Source organism: Sceloporus occidentalis, unplaced genomic scaffold (assembly GCF_023333645.1).
Source record: "Sceloporus occidentalis isolate IW3139 unplaced genomic scaffold, rSceOcc1.0.p SCAF_43, whole genome shotgun sequence".
In the NCBI taxonomy this organism is placed as follows: Eukaryota; Metazoa; Chordata; class Lepidosauria; order Squamata; family Phrynosomatidae; genus Sceloporus; species Sceloporus occidentalis.
This window is the reverse complement of record NW_028317023.1, coordinates 4,987,161-4,993,538: the sequence shown is the minus strand read 5'-3', so window position 1 is coordinate 4,993,538 and position 6,378 is coordinate 4,987,161.

The following is a 6,378-nucleotide window of genomic DNA, read 5'->3' as shown; positions in this document are numbered from 1 at the left end:
TTATTGTATTTCGAAATTTGAGGTATATCTAAATGAAACAAGAAAATCTGTGGAGTAAGAATTATATTAATCCCAGTAGCTAAACAAAATAAAGAAATTACTTTTTCCTTAATTGGTTGCAGATAGTCGCATTCCCACCATATATGAAAGTGATTTCCAGTTGTTCTATAACATCGCCAACATAGATCAGTCGTATTATTAGATATTTTATTGAGTCTGGATGGAACCATATACCAACGATGCAGCAACTTATAATACTGCTCGTGAAGATTTAAGCAGTGAACTGCTTTCCTAGTATGTTGCCAAGCTTTGTGCCAGTTTTGTATTGGAAACTCTTTCTGTAAATCTCTTTCCCACAGTAAGATTGTTTTAACTTTATCACAGGATGAAGACGAATTTACTAATAATTTTAATATTTTGGATATCATATTTGTTTGAGGTGGTTTCAGAAAAAAGTCATCCCATTTATCTCGTTTTCTTAATAGATTTTTTAACAAAAAGTTTTTTATACGCAGATATGAAAATAGTTCTCTATTTGAAATATTATATCTAAATTGTATATCCAAGAATGGTATCATTTTTTGGTCCTCCATAATGTCGCCAATGTTGGAGATTCCACAGCGAGTCCATTCATGGATATTCAAATCTTCTAGGTATATACAGAGAGTTTCAATTGGGGAAGATTCAGATAGGGTTGAAGATAATCCATATGTTTTCCGAATTCTGCGTAAAGCTTTAAGTAGATCTTTCACTATAAAACTAGTTATACCCAATTTTTTAATTATGTTCTTATCGAGCCAGATTAAATTAAATGGGTTTATTCCATTACATAAAAATTTCTCTATTTTATACCAACCTACATTATATTTATTTTTTAGGCCCCATGCTAAAATGTTTGAAATTTGTGTAGCATCCTGTAATCTATATAAGTCTGGGTAGCCTAGTCCTTCTTGGGAGGTACTCTTCCTCAAGATATTTTTTGGGATTCTGGGTTTCTTTGCTGCCCAGACAAATGAAGAAAATAGCTTATCAAAGGCTCTCAATATAGATTTAGGAATCGTATATGGTATAGATCTAAATAAATATAAGATTTTTGGTAATAAATATGATTTAATAATATTAATTCGACCCATCCATGATAGTTCTAATTTCTTCCATTTGTTAGTTTGATATTTTAATTCCTCCAGTAGCGCATCAAAATTAAGTGAAATTATATCGAATATATTCTTAGTTATTTTAATACCCAGGTAGTCCACCGTTTTCTGAATTTTTATCGGATTAATTTTTTTAATGAAAAGTTGTTGTTGAGTTTCATTCAGATTTAACGTAATCACTTGGGTTTTAGTTAAATTTATCTTATAATTAGAGAAAAACGAGTAGTTCTTTATCTGTTCTAAAAGAAAATGATATGACTTTGTAGGAGAAGACAATGTTAGTAATACGTCGTCTGCATAAAGTATTATTGTATGTTCCTGTGCACCAATTTTTATACCATGGATCTCATGTGACTTCCTTATAGATGCCGCAAACGGTTCGATGGATAAGGCATAGATAAGGGGTGCTAGAGGACAGCCCTGACGGGTACCATTACTGATAGAAAAAGGGTTTGATTCAAAGGCTACTCCTTTTATCATGGCCGTGGGGGTAGAATATAACGCCATGATTAGTTTTATAAATCTAGTGCCTAGACCAAATACTTGTAGAGTCTTTCTCATAAATTTCCAACTAAGCCTATCAAATGCTTTTTCTGCATCTAATGCAAACACAGCAGATGGGATTTTTTTCCGATCAATCTCTTCAAGTATATTAAAGACTCTGCGGGTATTATCTCCTCCTGACCTACCTGATATGAATCCTGATTGATCCGAATGTATAATATTTGGAATAATTTTTTGAAGTCTAAGAGCCAAAATCCTAGAGTACATTTTAACATCTAAATTTATTAAGGAGATTGGTCTGTAGCTAGTGACTATTGTTGGATCTTTCCCTGGTTTTAAAATTGGAGATATCGTGGCCAACAGCATTTCAGGTGGAAATTCACCGCAATCCCCTATTTCCTCAAAAAGTCTTTTAAGGATTGGTAATATAATTGGTTCTAAGGTTCTAAAAAATAATGCTGAGAATCCATCGGGGCCTGGTGCTTTCCCTGATGGTAAACTACGTATGGCCTCTTCAATTTCGGTAAGGGAGAATGGTTGAGCTAATAAATCTGATTGATCCGGCATAATTTGTGGAAGATCTAAATCTGCTAGATAGGAGGATAATGAGAATTCTGAAACATTTAAATCCTCTAAATTATAGAGTGATTCATAGTAAAGTTTAAAGGCATCTCCTATCTGAGCTGGGGATAAGCAGGTTTTACCATTAAAATTTATTTGTTTTATTCTACAATTTTGATTTTGAGTCTTAAGCTTGTTAGTTAAGTCTCGCGATATTCGGTTATTGCTACAATACCACCTTTGCTTTAATCGAGTCAGAGCGGCATCCGTTTTAATTTGAAGTTTTTCAATTATTTCTGTTCTAATAGAGTTTATTATATTTATTTTAACTTCGTTAGGATTAATCTTATTATCTCTTTCTGCTTTTGCTAAAGCAATATATAAATCAGTCAGCTTTTTCCCCCTTGTTTTTTTAATCCAAGAAGCTTTTTTAATTAAATGTCCTCTTAAGTAACATTTCATTGCGCACCATAATGTACCCACTGATGTCTCTCCCGTATCGTTTATTTCTAAAAATTGCTTGGCAAAATTGCAAAGCTCCTGCTTATTTGTTTCTAAGCTTAATATTTGTTCATCTAGGCGCCATCTAAATCGCTTCTTATAATGGGGATTATCTAATATTTGTATAAGCACTGGTGCATGATCTGACCAAGTAATATTGCCGATCTTTGATGAAGAGCATCTATCCAGAGTTAGTCCTAACATAAAAAAAGTGTCTATTCGTGAGTATGTTTTATGAGGAGCCGAATAAAAAGTGTAATCTGACTCTTCTGGGTGCATTGTCCGCCATACATCATAAAGATTATGTTTAAATAGAGATGCTGTAAAAGCTTCAGCTCTTTTTTCTAATTTATCCTCATATAATTTCGTTTTCTTTGATGATTTCCTATCAATCTTTAGATCTTGAATACAATTTAGATCTCCAGCTATAATGATTAAACCCTTTGCTATCTTTTCCAAATCTTCCATTGAGTCGTTTATAAATTTAGAGGTACGCTCTGATGGGGCATAAAGCGCCATCAATGTGTAGGTAATATCATTTATTTTACAGATTAGAATTACCCGTCTGCCTTCTTTATCCGATTTATGGAAAATATACTCGAATTTAAGTTTTTGAGATATAATAATTGCTACCCCTCTTTTCTTTTTGTTAACCATAGAAGAAATATATATATATGGATATCTACGAAATTTCCATAGGGAGGATTGATGTTGTTTCCAGTGAGTCTCTTGGATAAGTGCTACATCTATATTTTCTTTAAGTAAGAGCTCGTACAAAAAGGATCTTTTATAAGGTGAATTTAACCCTTGCGTGTTCAATGTCATTAAATTAAGAGTCATAGTTTTATTTCAAAAAGTCTTATCCGATCGACCTCAGAAAGGTCTATATTTAACATATCGAAGTAGTACTCCCAGTAGGAGTTTTCTCCAGGTCTCAATGATAGGTCTATAGGGCACAACATAAACATAAACCATAAATCAAACATTACAAAATACACAAAAAACATTAAAACATTCATACTATCTCCAACCTTCAGAAAAAGGTCGTTAATCGACCTGACTATGTGGAGATAAAGTCCCTGTACCATCAGGGCGTTTAGGGGCGTGTACCAACTTTTTTTAAAAGTAAGGAGAGAGAGAGAGAGAGAGAAAAAAAAAAAAAAAAAAAACAAACAAAAAAAAACAAAACGTATATATATTTAGCTATACACATACACATATATATATTATATGTGGATTATACTTTACATAGTTGAATAAAATAGTGGTCTATAAAATGCACTTTAGATTTCATATTGTCTCAACCAATCTTTCTTTCTTTCAGTGTTATACAAATCAGTACTTATAAAAGTCTCCTTAATATTAGTCCCTTTTAATATCAATAGTAGAGTATCTCTTTACATGATATATCATAACTTACATACGACGTGATATTGTGTGTGTATAGTGAAAACGCCAACGAGCATATGAGAAGAAATAAAAAAAAAATAAAAAATAAAAAAAAATATATATATATATATTTTACTTATATTTACATAATAATATACTTAATTGAATAGTAATTAATAAAGTGATGTATATAATTTCCATATTATCTGGATCATTCTTCCAATGTGATACAGTGCAGTATCAATTAGTGATTGTTAAATTATAAAATTATCCTTAATATTAATAATAATTTAATTAATTGACATTCCCAATAGTACCAATAATATAGTGTCTATTTACATAAAATTTGTGTATATATAATATATAACATGCCTGTAAGATAATTTTGTGTATTATTAAAGCAAATAAACAAGGCAGCTAATCACAATGAGGTGGTTATTATGGGGGACTTTAACTATCCCGACATAAACTGGGAAACCGAGACCTGTGAATCTCATAAAGGAAACCGGTTTCTGACTATAAGTAAGGATAATTATCTGTCCCAAATGGTACAGGACCCGACCAGAGGGGGCGCCCTACTGGACTTAATATTAACCAACAGACCTGACAGAGTAACTAATGTGCAGGTCAGGGGACATCTAGGAAATAGTGATCACAATATGATACATTATAACTTGTCCTTCAATAAGGGAACTCTTAGAGGAGCCACAAGAACTATGCACTTTAGGAGGGCAAAGTTTGATCAACTAAGAGAAGCCCTTAACACTGTAAATTGGGAAAATGTCCTCAAAAACAAGAGTACAGACGCTCAATGGGAGATTTTTAAGAATATCTTAAATTCTCACTGTGAAAGGTACATACCGTATGGGAATAAAAGAGTCAGGAACAAGAGAAAACCAATGTGGATAAATAAAAATGTAAAGGGGGCAATAAATGGCAAAAAAAAGGCATTTAAGCTACTAAAACAGGAAGGCAGTGAGGAAGCACTAAAAAGCTATCGGGAAAAAAATAAAATATGTAAAAATCAGATAAAAGCAGCAAAATTGGAGACAGAAAGACTCATTGCCAAAGAGAGTAAAACAAACCCCAAAATGTTCTTTAACTATATAAATAGTAAAAAGGTTAACAATGAAAGCGTTGGCCCCTTAAAAAGTAATGAGGGAGAAGTTATAGACGGGGATCAGGAAAAAGCTAATCTATTAAATATATTCTTCTCTGCTGTATTCACAGAGGAAAATGAAATGCCAGGTAATATACAGCAGGATGAGATAAATGCCCCAGTACATGTCGCCTGTCTAACGCAGGAAGAAGTGCAGTGCCGCCTAAAAAAAATCAAAATAGACAAATCACCAGGTCCAGATGGCATTCACCCCCGCGTTCTAAGGGAGTTAAGTAATGTAATAGACAGACCCCTATTTCTAATATTCAAGGACTCTATAGTGACAGGGTCTGTTCCCCAGGACTGGCGCATAGCAAATGTTGTGCCAATATTCAAAAAGGGGACAAAAAGTGACCCGGGGAATTATAGGCCTGTTAGTTTAACTTCTGTTGTGTGTAAACTGTTTGAGGGTTTCCTAAGAGATGCTATTTTGGAGTATCTCAATGAAAATAAGTGTATGACTCCATATCAGCATGGGTTTACAAGGGATCGGTCCTGTCAAACTAACCTGATCAGCTTTTATGAGGAGGTGAGCTCAAGACTGGATCGGGGTGAATCGCTGGATGTCGTATATCTTGATTTTTCCAAAGCATTTGATACGGTGCCACATAAAAGGCTCGTACATAAAATGAGAATGCTTGGGCTGGGGGAGAATGTGTGTATGTGGGTAAGTAACTGGCTCAGTGATAGGAAACAGAGGGTGGTTATTAATGGTACATACTCTGAGTGGGTGACTGTTGCTAGTGGGGTACCACAGGGGTCAGTTTTGGGTCCTATTCTTTTTAATATATTTATTAATGACCTTGTAGAGGGATTGCATAGTAAAGTATCAATCTTTGCAGACGATACTAAGCTCTGTAACGTGGTTAACACAATAGAGGACAGCGCACGATTACAAATGGATCTGCATAGGTTGGAGGCTTGGGCTGGGATGTGGCAGATGAGGTTCAACACAGATAAATGTAAGGTTATGCACATGGGGAAGAAAAATCCAGGCTGGGAATATGTATTAAATGGGAAAACACTGGGGACGACTGACATGGAAAAGGACTTAGGAGTTTTAGTTAACAGTAAATTTACCTGTAGCGACCAGTGTCAGGCAGCTGCTGC